This window comes from Poecilia mexicana, unplaced genomic scaffold, assembly GCF_051168715.1.
Source record: "Poecilia mexicana isolate PSO_F unplaced genomic scaffold, ASM5116871v1 scaffold_4, whole genome shotgun sequence".
NCBI classification, from domain to species: Eukaryota; Metazoa; Chordata; class Actinopteri; order Cyprinodontiformes; family Poeciliidae; genus Poecilia; species Poecilia mexicana.
In genome coordinates, this window is record NW_028263373.1 from 25,378,307 (window position 1) to 25,398,559 (window position 20,253).

Here is a 20,253-nt window from a genome sequence, read left to right on the forward strand (position 1 = left end):
TGTTGTTCATGGATAAAGATGGAGCAGGTGATGGAAGGCTAGATTGGAGACATGAATTGGTGTAAAATACAAAACGGGAAGCTTGTAAGCTTCCCGTTTTGCAGACAGGTTTGTGTTCCACGTCTGGAACACAGACAGCTTTCAAGACCGTCTGTGTTCCAACTTCCACCCAACTTTAGATCCTGTTCTTTCAGGAAGTAGCTTCAACCACGAAGTCTCATTTCATGATGAACAAACAGCACCATGGAAACAAAGGAATATTAACAGACAGATCAGGCATGAAGCTGAGGAGACGTTTAAACAGGGTTAGGTTCTAAAACGTAACCCTGGTTTTAAGATGGATGGATCTAAATGCAGGGAGGAATCCTGTTGACTGAGGCTTAACTTCCAGCCAACCACAAACACTAAACATTCTGTCAGAGCTATAATAGGGTTGGGACAGATCCACTTTTTTCACTTTTAATATCGATCCGATACAGAGAAACAGCTGGACTGACTTTAAACACAAACATATATGCACTTGATGAAAAATACAGCTCACTTAAATACACCAACAGCTTCACAAGCTTGGTCGAACATGTAAAAATAACTTTAATTTGTTCAGTCAAAGACTGGTGAGCAGAACAGCCAATGTAGAATAAATAGCAAAGAAACTGAAAAACTGAAACTGACAAAAATTATAGGTGACTATCTTGGTCAACCATTAAAAATAACCAGCAACAAGCCTTCGTTCAAATGGTTAGCAAAGTGCAATTAGGAATTATAAAGACAATGTAAAATAAATAATAAAAAATAATGTCACTCAGAGCAAAAAGCATAGAATTACATTGAATAGATCTTATGGATCAGATTCATCGTCAATTATACTCGATCTAGGACGTTTTTCAACATCAGGACAGATACAGATGTTAATATCAGATCAGTGCATCTCTAAGCTGTAATGAACTGGATTAGATTTGTCATTCCTGGCCCAGTCAAAGTCCATCCCACCTGGGCTGTCTTGCAAAGAAGAATGTGCACAAATGTCAGTGTATAGATGTGCAATGCTGATTGAGACCTGCCCAGAAGATTAGCTGCTGCAACGGCAGTGAAAGGTGTTCCTAACAAAGCATTCACTCAGGAGGCTAGAGTAGAAAACCTGCATTGCACTTGTGAAATGAAAAGAAACCGCTGCAAGTGCAGCATGAAAAGAAAGATTCTGACTCATTTGATTCAAAATAGCAGAAGAATGAGATCACCCTTGTGTTTCTGTTGTTGTCGGGAGAGAAGTGGATCTAATCAGAACCCCGCAGGTCCGACATGAAGACGGTGGCTGCAGATAGACACGCTTGTTACTGCTGCCTTCTGATGGCTTATCCTGACACACGGGACACAAACACCTACAGGGAAGAATGAAGGGAGCAGCTGGGGGTGGGAGGAAAAAGAGGCTTCCAACCTCAGCGACACCACCTCCACCTCCACCTCCGCCTCCCGTTCTCCTTCCTGTGAACTTTGGAGCACCCGAGCTGAGTCAGCAATAAAGTCTGCATAATGAAGAAGCATGGGGGGGCACAGAGGCGTAAGAGAGACCCCCACTACTGATTACAGATTGTGCAAAGTCACCTCGTTGCCTTGAAGCCACCTGATCACCGGCTCCTGCTGGCGCCCTTTGGACGACCATGTTAGAACCATAAAGCATGCATACAGTAATAAAGCAGATAATGTTAATCAAAAAAGAATCCAAAACATCCAGCACACCTCGAGCCAGCTCCTTTAGTCACCGCATGCAGACAGGGAGGATTCCTAAATGACACAGTGAATGCAGGTTCCTGTTTAAGGGGATTAATTGTATTCACAGCAACTTCTACTGACAACGCCATTGCCTTTACAATAAACAGATCACTGTGGGAAAACAAGATCTCCTGCCCTGATTCATTTTAATCTCACTGGTATTTACATGTGCACATAAATAAACAGTAATCAGCCAATGTTGTCCGTAAGGTTACATTCCTGTATAAATACAGCAAATAAGAGGTCAGTAATGACAAACCTTGAAACTTTTGAATATTGTTAAAATCTTATTTTTGTAATTCATTTCATACTATAAAGAATCACTACATGAACAGTGACTTGGCCAAGCAATAAATCAATTAATCGCATTATCAATTAAAACTCAGTCATTTCCATTTTAATTTTTCCATTTTCTACTAAAAACTGGATGAAAAGTTTTCAGTCTGGTCCTTTTTTTTGAAGGACAATTCATTTGTATTTGTTGTTTTTGTCCTTTAGTTTATTTATTTTTGGACATAAATGTCTTCCAGTTCCAGTGTTAAAGTTTATTGATCTTTCAGAATGGGTTCTTGCATTATTTTGCCATTCACCATTATATGACTTGCAAATGGTCTAAAAACAACAACGTTATTGTTTATCGCAAAAACTTCTGGGGCAATTTATCAACCTGCAAAACTTGTTAGCGTGACAAATATTACGAGCATTTCTTTCTTGTGAAAGGTTATAGTTATAGTGGTTATAGTGTACTGATGATCCAAAATTCGGTACATTTGGAAAAATAGATTATAAACTAAGATCAATAAATGAAAAGTACATTGAGTTCAATGGGTTTGGTTGGTTCTCCTTCTGCATGAGTTACTGCGTTAGTGCGGCGTAGCATGGATGCAATCAGCCTGTGGTTCTACTGAGGTGATGGAAGCTCAGGTTGCTTTGACAGTAGCCTTTTGAGACACTGAATTTGGGGGCTTTCAGCATCTGTAAGCCCTAACCATCAAAGTTAGCAAAAAAAAAAAAAAAAAAAAAAAACTCTATGAAATAAATCAGGGCTGCACAATGGCACAGTCTGTAGCACTGTTACCATGCAACAAAAAGGTCCTGGGTTCAAATCCTGGCCTGGGGTCCGGTTGGATGGAGCTTGCACATTATCCTGATGAACTCTTTAGTGCGGTGTGCTTCAGTGTTAACAGGCTTTGACTCCTGTACTGCAAAAACAAACCCTCTGTTTCTGTAGCAGTGCAGTCGTTCCTGTACTGAGCCTGTTTACAGTGTCCACAACAGCAATGAGTGACTCCGAGAGATACAGAGTGTATGTTCCTGTCCAGCCAGTTTGACTGTAAATAAGGGGGGGGAAAGGCAGATAAGTGTGCATGCAAACTAAAATGCTCCATAAAATTCCCCTTTTTGTAACTTTTCAGCGAGGCGATCTGAGTGACCTGACCTGCTGTGTCACCATCGCTGAATATGAAAGTCCAGCCGAGCGCTCCGGAATGCACTTTACAACAAACCAGTAGATCATTTATACGAGTGAGAATCTCCTTCCCAGCACCGGGTCACTAAGACCCGGACAGGTCCACTCACTCTCAGCAGTGGGGAGATGTGCGGTTTAATTGCGATGTGAGCCATTAGCCAAAACGCTTCGTCCCAGACAGCCGAAATGAAGATGACAAGATACGATACAGTCTGGTGCAGAGCTCACACAGAGGCTGACGTTTCCAGCCATGCATTCTGGAAGCGCTTCATTCAAAGCAGCGACCAGGATCTCACAGGGAAAGTATGTGCGGGCCGGTTGGAGCGGTTTGTTTTCAGAACGGCGTTAACTCCAATGGAACGCGGCTGCAGACCCGAGCAGCATACCACCATGCTTCTCCCCTAATGAACATCAGTCAAAAGCACTTTTTCACAGACCACTGAGTGTATGCTTCCAAGGCAAAGCAATTAACTTATTTCTGGATTGGAAAATATTTCCTTTTCCACTGTCCTGTGAGGCAGGGAAGGCGGAAATTTTGGGACGGGGAAATAAAAAAACAAGAAAGAAACATTGAAGTGGAGAAGACCAGCTTGTACAGGAATGCCAGGCATGTAAATGGCGGCTGGGCTACCTCTGGGCAGGGTGACATCCCGGCAGCTGCTCGGTCTTCCTCTCTTAGCTGCCAGACCATAATATTTGTTTAACTGGGACCAATGATTCCCTGAACGGCCGAGAACGGAGAGGATCGGCGCAGCTGGAATTCCTGCCTGGCAGACACGTGGCAAAGGAGAAGCCTGAAATGGGACACGGCACATCAGCCAGCTGGATGGACTGGTTACTGTCAAAGCCCAGCAGGCGTGACAGAGGGCACTTCCTGTTGCTTTGCAGAGAGGGATGCTGCATTTTCATTATAAATGCGAGCAAAACGTTGCAGTTATTCCGCTAATGTCGAAAAGCACAATTTAGCAAATGCAGTGTTTCCAAGCATGTAGCGCCATCATACTCCTACCACTTCCTGTCATCTTCTTTGTCTTTTCTGCCAGTAGCATCATCAGGTTATTGATCACATGCCCAGTGTGATACGAAGAAAATGTTTCCATTGGAGTTTTGCTAAATACACTGCCAGACTAGCTGCTTTTCCATTGACCATATAATTGCACAAATTGGAATTATGAAAATAAATCTGCATAATGGAAGCACGGCAACTTCAAAAAAGCCCATGTTTTTCGGTTGGATGAGGTGGAGTTTTTGGTCATCTCCAATGCAAAACACATGATCAGCAAGCGGATGTCACCACCGGCGCAAACCGTGACGAAGAAGAAGATGACAGGAAGTAGTTGGAGGGTCAAATTTATTCATGTGTGGTTTTTATTGCATTTCTTATTTAATGAAAACATTGCAAATGCGAAATTGTATTTTTTTTTAATTATCAGAATAATAAAGTTTTGCCCACATTTGTAATGGAAACAGAGCTGGTGACAGCAGTGCAGTAAAATCAGTCTGTTTGTACAGTAAAAGAGTGATTCACTCCAAAACAAAACGTCTGCAGCTATACATGAAGAAAAAGCAGAAACTACTATAGAAGATGCTCTGATTTACTTTTGGAGGATATGCAATACATTGTTATTTAGATTGTCCTGCATTTGGCCTGTTGACTTTTTAATTCAGTCCTTGTGGATGCAAAACATAACTCCTGCTTGAGTAGCTGTAGCTTTAGAGTACCCTTTGGACTTGGACGTACTGTTTGTTGAGAAGCAGTCAGTGCAGACGCTGAATGATTACTGTGTTCTGTCAGAGACGCAGAGGACAGACAAAGGAAAACAATCTAACTTATTTCCTGTTTATGCAGCACTAGCCACCCTCAGAGGCTACATTAGAACTACATTATTGCTTCTCCAGGAGCCATCCTTGAAATGTAACTAACTCCTACACAAGAACATGTTCTGTAAAAATGGATAACTCTCCCAATCTGGGACAGACAGGATGCTGCTTTTGCTTTTGGTTCTTCAACTATCAGAATGGAGCAAAGTTCCATTCTATCCGTTCATTTTTCCAGAGTTTCAGGAACTCCTGTTTCATGGAACTTCTTTAGAAATGGACTGTGGACTCTGACATTAGCGTTGTGCTGCTGTGCTGCTGCTACATGTTTAGTATTAAGATGCTATTTTAGGCCAGAATAGCTTCACTGACAGCCCATAACTTGAACAAAATAATGTTTTTTCCAGCGTCCAATCAGATCTTTTTATGAAGCAAAGATAAACCCTTAGTGAGCCCCCAGAGAAACAGCGTTATCATCCATCACTGTTTGTTTGCCTATATAGTTTGTGTGTCAGATTTACAGGGCATAGTAGAAACAAAGCAAAGATTCTCGCTCAGGACTGTAAAAAAATAAAATTAAAAATTGCACTAAGCATTTTAATGCCTTAAAAAATCCATGTAATTAATTTATTGAAATTAAAATGTTAATCATCGTCCACGACTCTTTGAAAATGTTGAAATTAATGTTATGACGTTTAATATCGGAGAATAATTTCTCCGATACAGAAATTATTTCTGAATTGAATCTGAATTCAAGAGATATTTACAAGTAATAAGTATATATTAACAATATATGTTAATAGCAGTAAAATATTGCAGGTCTGTGAAAACATTAGAACATTTAATCCACTGTTATTTAAAATGTTCATGTTGAAACCATAATACCACCCAACCAGTATTACACATTCTCATATCGTGAGAATCTCATACAAGCTTGTGCCAACTGCCAAATGTTATGTGGATTTGTCAAGGCCTGGTACGAAGTTCAGCACAACACATGCCAAGAGAAAAAAACTCCAATAAATACTTCTTCCATTGTAGTTTTGTTTGGAAAAGATTGTTAAGCAGGAACTATTACAACAGGTGAGTTATGACTACTCCCTAAAAACACACCCACTTTAATCCGGCAAACTGGTGAGCCATGAAGGAATTTGCATGAGTTTCTGCAGCAATACTTGGGGTAAATAGGTCAGGAATGTCAAAGAAATTAACATTTACAATCTTGGGTTTTTGTTCATGTTGACAAATCAAATTTCTGTTTCCAAACTACAAATGAACATGATGTCAGGACAGCAGTAGGCATATTCTTTAAATTCACATTTTAAACTTTCTTCATCATCTTCTATCAGTGATAACAGCAGTTACAAGTGAAACTAGAATGATACATGCAGCAGTCCTGGTGTGCAGTAGGGAATGCAGACACTTGCCTAAATCTGAAACTTCCAAAACTGTGTGAAGGAATCCACACGTGTTTCGTAACAGAGTTATCGGAAGTTAAAGGGAAAGAAAAGCAGAGCAACGTTGCTGTAATACCTTCTGCCTTCCTGCTAACATGGTTAGCATAGCTCACATTCCTACAAAGCAAAGCATACTGTATTTCAGAGGATGGAGATCTGCAACTTAACTTTGAGTTGAAAAGGCAACAAATGTTAAAATCCAGCTTTTCACCCCAGAGATTAAATTCCAAACAGAATAAATCAGGATCTGTGTTGCACTCTATGCAACCTTTCTGTTGCCTGCCTAAAGTTTTGCTCTCCCTCGCCCTACCGCAGCATAAATGAGCCATGTTTTGACATACCACAGAAAATACTTTCATTTTAAAAAGGTTCTTACATCCCATGTTTCTACTGAATTGATTTCACTGATACAGAAAATAGATGTTTCACTCGATAACAACATCCACACTGAAGAGCATATAAAAGAAAGTGTGTTAGAGTCTCTGCATCAGTCAAGTTGAGCCAACCAGTCTAATCCTAGACATCAACTGATTTTTCAGGGCATCTCCAGTGCATATTGTGTGTTGTGTGCATGGGGTGAGTGGAGGATGTCAGAGCTGGTGGGTTGTAATGTGCAGTCAAGTTATTTTACTTAAATTGTTCATGTCTGTGCAGATATTTTCATGTAAATTTGAATTGACATGCAAATATCTACACTTTTCAAATAAGATATAAAAAATTTTCTGTTTCCCAGATCATTTGAAAATTCTCAGCTCGGCAGGGAAAGAACCTCTTAGAGTTAGTGATGCACTTATAAATTAGCCAAAACTGATTTTATATATGCAACTGTCCCCTTTCTGCTATGCCATGAGAGCGGGCTGACCGACAGACACGCCCACCAGGTTACATCTGCACATCTGCGTTTAATAATACTCACCTCACTGTGCCCAACTTAGCAACTTTGTTGCTATATTTAGCAACTTTTCACACATAAATCATATCCTACAGATCTGGCTTTTTAAAGATCAGTGATCAGCCAGAAAATTGCGATCAGTGCACACCCACTTAGTACATTTCTAAAGCCATATCCAAACTCTATCTAAAGTTAAAAATAACACACACAACTCATACTTGTAACTCCATTCACCCATCAGAAGTGAGGTCAGTGTCTTTCCAGGCATTTTGTTTCAAAAACTGCTCCATAGTAACAGGATCTGCAGTGACCTAGTTGTGGAAGGAGCTGATAATATATCACAAGAAGAACAACAGGGAGGACGAGACTACACATCTGAATCCCTGATCCAATAGTTTCATGTTACACATGTAGTGCTGCTCACTGGAAATGCATTTGTAGAAGATATCTTCCGGTTCTGTTAAGACGCCTCATTATTTTGTAATATTCTCTAATGCTACTCTTCATTGAACATTTAGCGGCTGCTGAACGCCTCCAAGGATTCTGATGCAGAAGCCTGATGCAACTCTTTGCCCCACTTCAAAACCAATCAGTATTTGTGTTGCAGCCACGCTGATCTGAGGGGTCTGGCCAGAGCCCACCCAGAGAAACCCCAGCGCTACACTCAACCCCAACAACCAGGGAGCCACCAGTAACTTCGGGAACATGAATCTCTGTTAGGAGAGAGATTTATTTTTGGAAGCAACATGTTCTCGTTCCTGGGAACAGGGCAGTGCTGAAAAAGGGCAGAGCATGTGAGAACAAAAGGTCCCCCGATTCAATCACTGCCGTCTTCCAAGGATGGAAACAAAAATAGATTTCTTTTAAAGATCTTGTGTTCCCACCCTTTCAGGACAAAGTGGAATGCATCGTGCATTGTCTGCAGGCAATAAAGAGTCCCACATGCAGACATAAATTACTGTAAACACTCCAAACACATGGCTTCGAAATGCAATGGGCAGAATGAGAGTCGTCCCGCTGGCCATGGAAGCGAGCCATGGAGTAAGTATTAACCACATGAGTTCCTGCTTGGGGGGAAAGCCACTCCCAGAACTGAATGCAGTGAGTAGGAGTTTGAGATTGCACATGTATGTCTGTGTGTGTGAGAAAAGTTGAGGCATTTTTTTTGTGGAAGGGTGTGTGTGTGTGTGTGGGTGGAAGGGGAGGGGGTAATGTTCAGGAAGCGGACATGGTGTAAGCAAGCAAGAGGAAGGAGGACGTCCATATATGTCCAGATGCCTACGGAACGGGATGGAGTCGTACATTAGAGGCATGTCTTCCAGTACTGGGATCTCCCTGGGGTGTGACAGGGGGGGGAATATTCAAACCTCCTCTTGCATGAGCAAACACACACACACACACACACACACACACACACACACACACACACACACACACACACACACACACTCACAAGCGCACACACGCACACGCACACACACACACACACACACACACACACACACACACTCACAAGCACACGCACACACACACACACACACTGCTGCTCAGAACCCTACCAAACCCCGAACCTGACATAATTCTGACATGAACCCTTCTGGCTTTCATCAGATGCGTTACCTGAAACCCTTTCAGCAGCTGTGGGAAATTCAGAAGTTATGGTCAAATTAATGATTTCCCTTGGAGGCCGACTGACCGGCCGGTGGCTTTCTATTTCTGCCAGGTTTGCACAATAAATAGCAGCCCAGCAACCAGTTAGCAACACACCTGGACAAAAGCAAAAAAAAAAAAAAAAAAAAAAAAAAGGGCCTTTGCACCAGTGCCGCTGATTTACTCCCAGCCAGTTAAATGCTGGGTGCTTACGGTAAAATACGTCTTTGTTTGCTCGTGGTATTTATTTAGCTCTTTTGAGATACATTTGAGCCCTGACCTTTCGGTGCTACCAGGATGTGAAAATGTATCAGTCGCTAGAATAACTCTAATAACTCTAAGGTTACTCCAACACCACAAATGAGAGCTATTTCCACTTGGAAACACCGACAGCACTAGAAAATAACTGCACATGTACATCCAGCTTCTGGTGACCAGGTGACTCCCAAACTATGAATGTCTGAAAGGAATCATAGCAGTTTAGAATGATACTGACCCTCAAAGTGAGGCAGTTACAAAACTAATAGACTGACTAATACTGACACCATGTGGCGACTTTTTAAAATGAACTGTGAGTTTATTAACAGTAGACTTTTTTCCCCTCATTTTTCGCTAACATTAGAGGCAGGGGTGCCCAAAGTGGAGCCCGGGGGCCATTTGCGGCCCTTGGACTGATTTTGTGTGGCATCTGAAATTCAAGGATGATACAAACTTATCCCCCTCATGAACAGGCTGTTGATGCAAGTTGAGACTTTTTTTATTTTTAATTAAGGCAAAATTATTCTTAAAAGTATTTAAATTGTCATATAATGGAAATTGTTAGGTACAAAACAGTCTTTGTCTATTGATAACTATATTTTTTGCATACTCTTTAATTTTATAGTAGATAAAACCACATCTAACCAATGACTTTTACTATGATTGCAGAGAATAAAGTACATTTTTCAAAAGAATTTGCCAATTCAACGCTTTTATCTTAATGAGGCACTTTTTCAGTTACACGCAAAAGCTAAAAAGAACTTTACACATTACATCAATCAGTAGGTAATCAGACATTAAGTGTAAGGCACCATTTGACAGAGGAAGAGCTGGGATTGGACCAATAACTACTATACCCAACAGGCTTTGGATCCACAATGAGCTACATGAAATCAGGGAGAATGAAGGAATCCAGGAATTACAAAGTGGGGGAAGGAACATAAGGCCAATCAGCCTGACCTGCTGATTCTGATTTTTGTGGATACTGATTTACATTTGAAAAGTTGTTATGTTGGGTGACGATAGTTAATCATGTGTAACACCTTCTAAAATCAAGGAAATCTGTGTTAATTTATTGGTGCACCCTTCATTTTTACTATGCAGATGATATCTTGGTTATCAGACCAAACCCTGACACATCCCTGCCTCACTTGATGGATACTATTGAGTCATATTTTAAAAGTATCAGGCTGCAGCCACCTAAAGACAGGAAGTATTTAGGAATCCAACTTAGCCAACATTTGGAGGAAATTGCTAATACAATTTACTCTATGAGGGAAGATTCATATGATTAAAATGATAGTGGCACCTAAATGTAACTATTTGTTGATTATTCTGCCAATTATAATCACCCCCACAATCTTTAAACAACATTTTATATAACTGTTTTATGGCAAGGGGGTAAAAAAGCAAAACTCAAACTGAGTAAACTTTGATCCACTAAGAAAAATGAGGACTCAGCTCATCAGATCCAAGCTGGTGTAGATTATCTTCTGCAATCACTAAGTTGCCTAATAGTGGAAATCCAATAAAAAATCAGAATTGTTGGATATTGACAGTGAGTTATGTTTACCAGTTAGTTCAAAGGAGAAATTGTCTGAAAAGGATGACGCCACCAATCCAGCCTTCATGCACTGTGTTTGAACCAGAGTACATCAAATTATCATACCATCCAAAGAAGTACGCCCCCCTGTGGTCACTCTGCCATTTGCACTGGGAAAAGACCAGTATATTTAAAAAATGGAAATCAAGTGGTTTATCTACCATAGGACCATTTAAATCATATGAAGGAAAAAGGAATGAATAGAAATATGAGGGTAAACAACACTTCTGGAAATATTTGAAAATCAGAAAGTGTGAATTCTTAGCCTTATATTAGCTCAGAAAACCCTGTCTCATATCACTTGAAGCTAACACAAGAACAAAGCATAACTTCCTGTTTTTAGAAATTAACCAAACTGCCAACTAGTGGCAAATTCACAAGTGTTCAGCTGCTGAGGTAAAAAGACCTGGGAATGAGTACAGGACAGGAAGATGTGGAAAATATGTTACAATGAGTAACACTTCCCTTTGCTACAATAAAGTTGACTATTTTTTATGTCGAATGGTTCAGAAATAGTAATGCTTAGTTCATTTCTGTATTTTTTGCCCTGAGACTATTTTGATTTGACAATTTCAGTGGTCACTCAGCTGACGACTTGGTATGGCTATTAAAGTTAATCAATGCTAACTAGCGGTGATCATGTCATTTTTTTGACGTTGACATCTTTAACTCACAACAAAATCTGGTGTTTCAGTTCAGCAGCACATCTTATGTTGTGAGACACACCGTAGAATTAGAGAATTAAAGATGGCTGACAATTTACATTTAGGTTATTCTTATTTCATCCATTACCTTTTGCTTATCAGAGATTGGGTTGCCAAGGTAATACGTCCAAGAGGGAAATCTGGACATCCCACTCCCCCAGTTTCAAACTCCAGCTCATTCCTGGAGATCTCAAAGAACTCCAGGATCTGAAGGGATGCATACAAAGTTGGGATCTGCCCCGGAGTTCCCGGCTACCCCAGAACCTCCAAAGTGAAGTGCCCTGATCAGAAACACCAACCAACCAACCACATCAGCAGACTCCAAACTCCCAAAAGATTCTGCAACTCTAGTAAATAATAACTTGTATTCTCTTGTTGAAAACTGCACCTTGAACATCTCTATGAATGTAGCCGAAGTGTTACTAAACTTTAGTGAAAGCGTACAACCTTTCAGGCTTTGAGAGCAGGTAGAGAGAAGAGCATTGCATTTTGACTCAGACAGTAAATTGTATTTTATACCGAAGTACAGAATTAGCAATATATCCTCCAAATTTTGGCTAAGTTGGATTCCCAAATACTTCATGCCTTTAGGTGCCTACCGAAATTTCATGGCACACTGATGTCATTGGCATGGCTTCAGATTTGTTCCAGCTGATTCTGCAGCCTGAGACTTTTAAAATAGGACTGTAAACTTCGCTGCGCTCTCAAGAGGGCAGCAGATTACAGACGGTCTTCAAAGTCTGACCTGGTATATGAAATACTGGTGGGGACTGGGCCTGCTTAATTATAGATAAAGTGTGTTTGCAACCGGAGCAGCCTCACAAATTTACAAAATGCCCAGGATGCCTGGCTTCCCCAGAGCCTGCAGGAAAAGACACTTACTTACCTTTAAGGAAGCAGTTTGGATGGAGCATGTACCAAAAGTGTTCCTGAGCGTTTGGTCAGCAAACATCTGGAAAAAAAACAACAAAACAAAACAAAGAAAAGGTTGACAACCTCATCCTGCTAGGTAAATTGTGAGACAAGAGAAGCAGAGAGCAGAAGCAAACAGTCCAGCAGAGGGTAAACAAGACCGTTAGTACATGAGGTGACACTATTTACTTCATCGCCATCTGTCAACCACGGAAAACTGCAGTGGGTGGGAAGAAATCTGCTCTGTGCTCCACTTGCTTCTATTTCTCCATTCCAGCAAAACCAGTTAGAGGACCAGTCAGTCCTGTGGTCAGACAACCGTCTGTGTGCTGAGTGGAGGCAGCTAGAGTCAGCTAACATGAACTGAAAGGTCTAACCCTAACCCTAAAATTTAACACAATTAAAAAAGGAAACTTCTAACATATATTCCTATATATAAACCTTTAATATGAAATAAAACGAGTAAATAAATTAAAGAAAACTTTCTAATGACCCATTATCTTTTCTTCCTCTGCATAAGATTAGCTTTAAAGAAACAACCCTAAGAAACGGACCAGTCTGAGAGTTTATCACAGGATCAGGATCTTTCTCAACTACGTCACATTATCTGACTCGAGCAACGTTTACAAAGCTTCCCGCAGGTAAGAATCAAGGTACAATTGCAAAATGTAATTTGTAATGAATTTAATCAAAGTCACTTAACACAGAATTAATATATTTTGTGTTTTCTTTTTTTTTTTTGGTTTATTGTTATAAACCAAAATGTTTATAACATGTACAGCAGCAGAATGTTACTCCATGTATATTTAAAACTTTAAGTTGCCATTCACATGCCATATGCATTCTATATAATCACAAAGAACACATAGAAAGTTTAATAAGGTTTAGTACGGTGTCAATGGTTTAGCTGTATTACCTGCTGCCTCTTGTCCTTGCTAAGCGGCAGCTCCTTTCCTCCTCTGGTTTAATATTTACCTCAGTAACAACAGAAGGGGCTGTGAGAGTTGAGCGTTTACGGCCACGTGCAGCACATTTAACGCCACACAGCCACCATTTATCTCCAGCTAACACTCTCTGGGGAAATCCAGATAACACCATTTCAGTTTCTGTACATACAACAAAAATATTTTTTGCATATCAACACCCTTTACAAGACACATTCAATTCATATTCACATAGTTAGATTCCAGTTCAGTCGCTGTCACAGTGTTTTCAAATTCACCTTAGAATGACAACTGGAAGAAAGAAGTCTGTCAAAGGAAGTATTTTGAATCATGGCTGCAATTATTCGTCCTGAGCAAGCATGGGGGCACAGTGAAAAGAAACAACTCCAGTCCTTCATCAAGGAGAGAAACAGATAAACAAGTAATACAAACTCTGGGATGAAAAGGAGAGTATAATAGGTTCAGTAATAGGTTCATCAATAGCAGCAGAAGTGCTGCAGCATGCTGAGATCTGGATGAACTGGACGTCACATTATGTGGGAATAAAGCAGGTGCTACAAGTCTGATGGTTATAGTAGTTGACATAGTTACAATTAAAGCAGCAATGGTTTAAGACTCCAAAGCAGCCTGAATAAGCAGAAGAGGAACGTTGATGTCATACAGCAGCGCTATGGTTACAGAGGTAAAAATAGATGCCGCCGTCTAAGGAATTATTTAAAAGCTAATAGGGGCCCACAGCATCGTCCCAATATTAAGTTGAAGGAAGCTAATAAAAAAAAAAAACACAACTAATAATCTTCTGCGGAGCATTAAATGCAACGTCTGTAGAGAAGTCTATTTGGATGCGCAGCTGGAACCAAGAGTAGTGGGGTTGCAATGTGTAATTATAACAATTATTTCAGCCGTTGGTTATGACCAGATTTACTGCATCTGGCTTCTGCTGGTGCAGAATTGTGATGCATGTCTCATATTAATGACGTAAAAGTCGGATTAAATGCAACATTCAGATTGCAGATACTTTGAAAACAGTTTAGTACAACATATGAAAGTGGTCCAGAGCTGATTTTCTTGCTAGGCGTGTGGAGAGGTTAAAATTTAAATTGGGCCGTTCAGGCTTTCTTGAAAAAATAGGATGGAGCAAAAAAAAATTAATTGCATTTGGGACACATCTGCCGCCGTAGCCTTTGTGACTCTGAACCAAGCACTAAACTGTTTTAAACACAAGCCGTTAAAATATACTATTACTGCGCCTCTGCATGCAATAACATTAAATTTTTTTTTTTTTTTGAAGCTGACAAAACACACCTAGCTTAATAACAACCCACAGAGCAGCTAAATGGAAGATCTATGAGCCATGGAATATGTTAAAGAAAGGACATGTGAAGATAATTCAATTTACAGTAACAGCTTTACCAAAGATGTTCTACAGATGTACACGGCTATAAATATCCTGCAGATGCTACTGTATGTGACAACTCCCACAATGCCACTGAGCACAGACAGACCATGAGTCAAACGGTGTCTGTCACAAACTAGCTGCTGGGAAGAAAACCTAAAACTATTAGCGTCTCATACTAAAAATTAAACATAGCAATAATATCAATGGTACCTAAAAGGTAATACCCAATTTGTCCCACATTCATTGCGAATGTAAATTATTTGTCATGATATATTTTTTTAAACTGAAAGCAGAAGTAAGGTGAACTGATGGGCGGAGCCTCATCAGGCCAATAAGCTGTCATTTCTGTTCTTGTTGGGCTTTAAGCGTTTGCAGTTCAAGCTTTACTGAATTACATATTCACATTTCTCAACAACGGTGCCTGTAAGGCATGAGAAAAAGGCAGTGTGTGGGAGACTGTTAACCAAGTAAACATTAAGAAACCTACTTTCATCTATGGTCCTTCTATGACACCATGGCAGCACTCATATAAGAGTGAAAGGACATGTTAATCATCATCAAAAAAAAAAAAAAAAAAAAAATCTTAAGTATGAGAGAAATAAGGCATCCAGCTGCTACTTCTGCATGTGTGCTCAGAGCTCCTTCAGGACACGCCATGCAGGGTTTGGCTATTGAGAGGCTGTGAATGTGACAATCACCTTTGAATTTAAAGTGATTTCAAACTTGTTTTGGAATATAAATACTGTACAAAAAAAAATCGTAATCATAAGTTGTGGCTCGTCCTCGTCTCTTCTGCTGTGTTTCCAAAGCGAATCGCCCCGAGACGTGTGACTGCGTGAGTCACTGACATTTGTTTTAAAGTCTGCTACAGTTAGATCACATTCTATCACTGATTATAGTTGTATTGCTGATAATCCAAGTCTGTTGTTTTTTGTTGATGTTTCCTTTTTAGGAGACATGTCATTCAAACATTTTTTAGTCTTTAAATACATTTGTTGTGTAGAACTCTCTAGAAGTGCGGACAAGTTGAATTTAGTCTCTTCCGTTGCCTTGTAAATGTTTAAATTCTGTTTGGGACACATTTTTCCATCTGTTCAGTTTTCTCTATTCTCTTTTACGCTTTTTGAACTATAATGTCACTAAACAAAGTCAATAGCATTCAGCTAGCCAATTTCCCGAATCCACTCATGTTATTTTTCACAGTAGGTTTGTAGTCCAACTTCAAGGATGTGGAAGCTACAAGTGGATAAGTAAAAATCCTCAGCTGTTGGATGTATTAGTTCATTACTAAGTTCTCCAGAATCAGAATCTCTTTGAAGTGCCTGGATAAATGTTATTTTCAGTGGGGACAGTCCACTTTGTTTCTTTGAAGCACTTCAAAGATGAACGCTTCAGCGACCTCCACCAGTAGCAAGAGGGATTTGCCAAAAGACTTTGACTGAGGCGTCAGCTCCTCCTGACTATGGAAACGACAGACACAGCAGAGCGGTAAACTGCTAATAACGCTGCTAAAATGACAACAAACTTTATTTTAGACATAAATGTGCTGACATGACATCTTGACTATTGTTTTGCTAGGAGTAGTCCCTTCTGCTTAGGTTAGCACTGTGCGCTACCTATTAGTTCTCTGAGGACGTAACCATACTCCATATTTTCAATAGTATTATTACATAAAAAAGTTCGCTTTGTTTTTGCCGGTTTTGTCATGGGGAGAGCACATGATCCAAATGCATTCAGTGACATTCTTAGCTTTAGCGTGAGCTAAGAAGGCCTTGTTTACAATATGTCTTCGTTCATATTATCATATTATATTCATTTTCCTGGCTTGTACATCTAAAAAGTATTAAGTTTTTGACGTTTTTTAATCAATTTGGGAATACAACCTTTCTGCACTATCAAACTACAAAGATGGCCAGATATGGTGGAGTGGAACGCTCTGCAACCCGAAGTGGAATTTAAAGAAATGGCACCAAAATAAGTTGCTCTCAGATGCAGAACAGAGGTAAATATTTCATATTTGTGTCCTTTGGGGCCACAAATATGAAGAATTCAGACCAAAGCATTGCAGTTCCACTTCACACAAACCACAACTGAATAGTTTAAATGTAAGAAGGCAGGATTTCAAAGCATGATATGTTCACTTTAAAATGCATATCAAGTACAAAGAAAGTTTTCAGTGGCTTTCCTTATAGCTGTTAAATTGTAATCACTGAAAAGAACTGGGATCAAAGGCAGCATCTGTCTGATTTCACAGCTTTTTGAATCGCATTCTGGATTCTATTGCTGCGGGCGCATTTTGCTGAACACGGATCAGTGAAGCTGCACGAATGACAGTTGCATTAGCAAACAAATAACATAAAATAAAATAAAAAACTTTCTGGAAAATTCATTTTCAAGGAAAAAACATTCTGGAACGGAAAAAGATGAAACACACCAAAAACCTTGTGAATTACTGCGTCAAGGCTGAAAAGGCCTTTATTTAAGACAGTAGTGTCCAAACAAGAGAGCTAGAATTGTCCAATCTCCTGGGGACATGAACATTCATTTTTGTCAAATAAAAATGTACAAACAACTAAAAGTTGTGACTTTTTTCATTTTTGGACTTTATTTTTCAATAAACTAAAAACATAGGATTTTGTTAAGAATTTTAAAAAAAAATGTATCTTTTAATCAATATAGATCCCAAACATAAAAAAGGTCTGGCGTGACTGTGTCATTATAACACATGTCTACAGTCTCTAAAAAATGTTGAAAGTGACTGTTTTCCCTTTTGGGCCAGAATATTTTTATTTTAGCCTCAAGCTAAGAGGTTTTGTAGGTCAAGCCTGAATAAAAGTTGTTGGATGCTTGTGGTTCCTTATAATACCAATTTCAGATAAATGCAATAAATGAGAAAAAAAATTGAGTTGTACATAATATTATTTTATTTTAAGGTTGATTTGCTCCAATCTAAAATTGCAATCAGGAGGCCACAGAAAATCATTCAGTGGGCCACAAATGGTCCCTAAGCTGCACTTTAGACACCACTGATTTAAGAAGATCTTACACTTGGAAAAAACATCAGTTTGGGATTTTTTAAAAATTGATATGTTTTACTTGGCTGAAATCTAATAAAAAAAAAAGTGGCACCATAGATGCATGGCACACAAAAGAGTTTCAGTTGAAATATTAAAGGATCAGTGAAGGGAGGCGAACAGAGCCCACTGTGAACGCTCCCCTCGCCGGTTGCTAAGCAGTTAATGCGTTCTGCACTCGCCAGCCTTCTCACATATGACACACTCTCTTCACAGAGAGGTTGCAACACCTTCATCCCTGCCACATGCGTTATTGAGGAGATTCACACGTGCATCAAAGCAAGGGGAGGGGAGAAGCTTCTTTGTTTTTTTTGGGGTTTTTTGATAATACTCTGGACCTGCAGAGGTGGAGAGGCTGACTAGAAACATTCTCTGAAGGTCTTTGTGACCAGAGCAGTGACGCACGGAGGAGCTCCCCAGAGGCCAAGCGAGGAATTTGAGTCGAGGGACAGACAGAAGGAGGAGGGCTGGAGGTGGGGGGGTGAGTTAAACCATGCTAAGGTCTGCACCAGTGGTAACCCAGGCAACGTGGACGAATCCACTTTAACACCAACAGGCCAGTCAAGCAAAGTCGCACCAGACTGCCAGAAAACAGATCCCTGGTGAAAAACATCAGACCCAAACTTAAGAGAGTCACACACACACATATCTGCTCGTTTACAGAAAACACACCCACTGCGTAATCCTGCTGACCAACAGCCCCTCCCACATAACTCGGTCTCAGTGTGTCACGCTCTAAACAACCCTCCCTTTTGTTGTTTGCAGTAAACATCAGAGCTGCTTGTTGGGGGGGGGGAAACAGGATTACACTCTGACCCGATGCAGTGGGAATGGCTGCCCTCCACTCTGTGGGATGATCCTGGAGATTCTGCTGGGAAATAAACTGATAAAGCAACACCTGTGTAGTCTGGCAGTCAACAACCAGGCCTATGCGCTGCAAAGTTTGCTCATGATGACCACACATTCTTGGGCCATGTTTGTGTTGATAGGGGTTGGGCAATATGGACTTGAAGTTTTATCACGATATTTTGGGGTAAAAACGATAAAAGTGACAATAAAAACATTGTTTTCTTCCTTTTCAGATAATTGTAAGACTGACTGTATCATGGACCCACAAACACAAATAGTGTTCGTAGAAAATATTCCCATTTGTAACAAGCTTCTTTAGAATTGATTCTGAACCATAATCAATAAAACATGAATTAACATTGTGATGTGTAACGATGGCACTTGACAAAATGTAATGTTTCAATAGTTCACTGTGTGTTTCTATGACTTTACGATGTAAAGCACTTTGAAATGCCTTGTTGCTGCAATGTGCTATACAAAGAAACTTTACCTTACATGATTGTGATTTGTATCCCTAAACTGCACAACAGTAGCTGCACTGAATCATATTTTCAAATGTTTTGATATTTATTGATACTCTCATTGAACAAAGAGTGGAGAAAGTAAGAAAACTAATAACCCCATCAACATGGAGGATTTTATTTTTGGAGGATTTTAAACATCATTCACTGGAAGTTAGAGTAAAGATGATACATTAAAAATTGTTCTCATGATGAGAAATGTATCACGATAAATGATAGACGACACCAAACCTAAATGGCAGCATAATAAAATAAGGACTATACTACATTTGGACAAATCAAGTAATAACTGTTACAGTTTTTCTCAGTCGCTTTGGTGCATTTCTCAAATCACACTCAACACTTGCAAAACAGTAAGTGCATTTCTCAAAGCAATTCATACAACAGGTTTACCTGCAAAAAGCCAGTCTCTTTCGCAAAATCCTTAGTTCATCTCGCAAAAGTAAATTTCAAAAGTCATTGTTTCATTTTGTACGGAAAAGACAGTCAAACTGATTAGTCATACTCTCAATACGGCAGTGTGCTATGAAGGTGTGTTCTGATGTAAACTATAGATGGAGTTTTGGTGGATGACAAGTGTTGTAAATTGTAATTATGGGAGATCAATGGCAAGAGACTGGACAAGATTCACATTTACATTTTTACTGCATATTGTTGACAGTGTATGTCATTGTGATTCAAAAAGGAAAAGACAGAACTGCAGAGCACAGAGAATGAAACAGTAGAAATGGGAACATAAGACCTCCCCCTGAAGAACGCTCTGCATGCAGCCTTCCAAAGTAAAACTAGAAAAGCATCCCAAAAACGTCAGACCAAAGGGTCAAACTAGGGGCTTTGGAGGTAGCACTTACTGTGAAATTGTGATATGTAATTAAACTGATTTGAACTGAATCATGGAACACTTATCCCTTTTATCATCCTCTAAATGTTTCAC

At 39.8% G+C, this 20,253-nt stretch overlaps 1 protein-coding gene and 1 long non-coding RNA gene across 7 annotated transcripts in view; one reads left to right on the top strand and one right to left on the bottom strand.

Annotated features, from left to right (window-relative positions):
- gng12b (guanine nucleotide binding protein (G protein), gamma 12b) overlaps positions 1 to 20,253 on the bottom strand; it is a 37,293-nt gene that overhangs the window by 16,026 nt on the left and 1,014 nt on the right. For 2 of the 6 annotated variants that reach the window (XM_088005122.1, XM_088005119.1), the window contains exons 2-3: positions 13,449 to 13,606; positions 12,507 to 12,572 (exon numbers count right to left, since the gene is read on the bottom strand). The exons of 1 other annotated variant lie outside the window; for it this stretch is intronic. The gene's annotated coding sequence lies outside the window, so the exon portion shown is untranslated. Of the gene's footprint in view, positions 1 to 12,506; positions 12,573 to 12,721; positions 12,893 to 13,448; positions 13,607 to 20,253 lie in introns of those variants that run through there. 3 more of the 6 variants (XM_088005121.1, XM_014990975.2, XM_088005120.1) reach the window with 2 other exon arrangements.
- LOC148160010 (uncharacterized) lies at positions 13,076 to 20,210 on the top strand. The gene is made up of 2 exons (XR_015762717.1): positions 13,076 to 13,173; positions 18,715 to 20,210. It is a non-coding gene; the product is annotated as an uncharacterized LOC148160010 (long non-coding RNA).